Source organism: Vombatus ursinus, unplaced genomic scaffold (genome assembly GCF_900497805.2).
Source record: "Vombatus ursinus unplaced genomic scaffold, bare-nosed wombat genome assembly UNPS02014837.1, whole genome shotgun sequence".
In the NCBI taxonomy this organism is placed as follows: Eukaryota; Metazoa; Chordata; class Mammalia; order Diprotodontia; family Vombatidae; genus Vombatus; species Vombatus ursinus.
Genome location: NW_020954615.1, coordinates 11,933,015 through 11,935,648, shown reverse-complemented (window position 1 = coordinate 11,935,648; position 2,634 = coordinate 11,933,015).

Here is a 2,634-nt window from a genome sequence, read left to right as displayed (position 1 = left end):
CCAGTGTCACAGGTTTCAGAGAGGTCAAGAAGGATGAGGACTGAGAAAAAGTCATTAGTTGCATCTTTAAAAGAATAAAGAGTTAATTGCACTGGTCCTATCTTTAGAATAAATTAGTGTCAAGAGCTACCTTCCCTATCAATTGGCACATAGCCAGAGGAGATCACTCTTCTATTTCTTACTTCAGCATCCCCAGGGAATCAGCAGCCTGGATTTGGATGAGGCAGAGGCGGTAGGGATGGCAGTCAGAGGTTGAAGCCAGAAGGCAAACAGCATTGTTCATGATTTATTTTAAGAAAGGTAAGATGAGGGAGCAGTAAATGCAAATAAAGAACGTGGCTGAAGAGAAGCAGATAAATAGATTCGTGAAAATACCAACAAAGCTTAGTAGGAGACAGAGACTGCATGATAATGACAGAAAACAAAACCAAAATGAATACAACCTTCCCACAAATGGAAGGAAATGGACTGTTCCTGTGTGGGAGCAAAACATCATGTGAGTTCTATTACTCTTTGGACAAAAGAAGCACATTTAGGTTTTAATAGAGAACAATTATTTTCTCTTATGTAAGTGACTTTAACTCTGGGATCTTCAAGTGTTTTGAATCTTTCAAGAAATCAGAAATCAAATATCAGAGTTCATTTTTTTTGATTCTCTAGGTTTTATAAAGCACTATCCTCACCATGAAACTATGAGGTAGTATGACTCATAGCTATGTAACATTGCCATTTTACAAATAAAGAAACTGAGACTTAATAGAGGCTAACTGATGTTTAATCACCAATCAAATCCACAACAGTAAATAGAGTACTGGACCTAGAGTCAGTAAAACTGGAGTTCACACCTGGCATCATGCATTTTTTTTTATCAGCTATTGACTCAGGGCAAGCTACTTAACCTCTATCTACCTCAGTTTCCTCATCCTTAAAATGGAGATAATTACAACACCTACATCTTAGGATTTTCTGTAAGGATAAAACGAGGTAATTTTTGTCAAGAACTTTCAAAACTTCAAAGTGCATAACTTCCTGCTAGGGTATGTGTATCACTGGTCCTCTCGCCCAGACCAGGGTTAAACATCTGTGCTGGTGCTGTCCAGGGAGGTGAATGCCAGAAGGCTTAGGGGAAGGGAGAGTTAGGAAGAAGACACTACTGAAATGCAAACATTGAGAGCATTGTAGACAATTACAGGCCCCAGTATGGTCCAAAAGGCACTGTAGAACCTGCCTGTATGCCCCCTCCAGAAACCAGACAAACAAGTCACTTTGTATTTATTTTCTTTTTCTTGTCAGTCAACAAGCAGTTATTAAGTGCTTGCTATATGGCAGACACTCTGCTAAGTACTAAGAACATAAATATAAACAGAAAGACAGGCTTTTCCTTTAAAGAGTTTACATTCTAATCATGGAAGACAGCACAGATGAGGAAGCTAAAAAGGGAGGTAGGAGAAAACAACCAGTGTGTCAACATGGCAGATATTTGTGTATATATTATTTTTACCCAGTTTTAGAACTCTAATCTGGGGCTAGGGTGTCCTGATCATTGAATGAGCACAAACTCTTATGGCCCACTCACTCTAGCTGCTCCCAGATCGCTGAGGATGCTTCACATTACTTCCAACTCCTTACCCATGCATCTTGGACTCTCCCCTGCTGCCCCCTTCTCCCACCTCTTGGTTTGGCAGTGGAAATCAAATCAGTGCTGCTACCATTCCTGGAAAGGGGATGTAACCTTATTCTAATATGGCTCCACTCACCATCCCTGAGACTGTCTAAACTCTCCCTTCTTGGACCAGGATTCTCTTATGTTGTGTTGTCTTCCATATCAGCATTGAGTACAGGTACTATCTCAATTTTGCATTTGTATCACCAGAGCGTAGTATAGTGCCTACCACATAGTAAGTGCTTTTCATTCATTCATTTATTCATTCATTCATTCACTCACTCACTCGTTCAGCCATTCACCTAACCATCCATCTATCAGTTGAATGAAACCTCCTTGAAGGCAGACACTATTTCGATTGTTTTGTCTTTGTATTCACAGTTTAGCCCAGTTTCTGCATAGATTAAGTATATAATAAATCCTTATTGAATTTAATTGAAATATTTAGGTTGGTGGAAATACAACAAGACCAACATTATCTCTGTCTTCAAGTATCTGAAAGGTTTTCATTTGAAAGAAAAATTAGATGTTTTCTGCTTGGCCCCAGAAGGCAGAACAAAAAAGCAAAGAGTGAAAGTTGCAAAGTGACTGATTTAAGTTTGAGGTAAGAGGAAAACAGTCTAACAATTAGAGCTGCTCCAAAGTGAACTGGACTGCCTAGGGAGGTGGTGGATTTTCTCTTACTGGAGATTTCTTAAGAGGAGATTGCATTTTTACTTTAGGGACATGTAGGAGGGATTGTTGTTCACTTACGGAATGCTCGAGATATTCTCTGAGTTCCCACTAAGATCTGATATTAGCATAATCTGTAATTCTCTTATAGCACTAGGTTTTTCTTTAAAAAAAATCAGAATTGAATTTGAGTCTCAAGATGTCTGAACTAGCATATGGACTCTTCAGAACTGGCTCACAAATCATAAAAGGCTTCCATTTTTGATGGCACCCACAGTGAGTTCCCACCTGACTCCCCC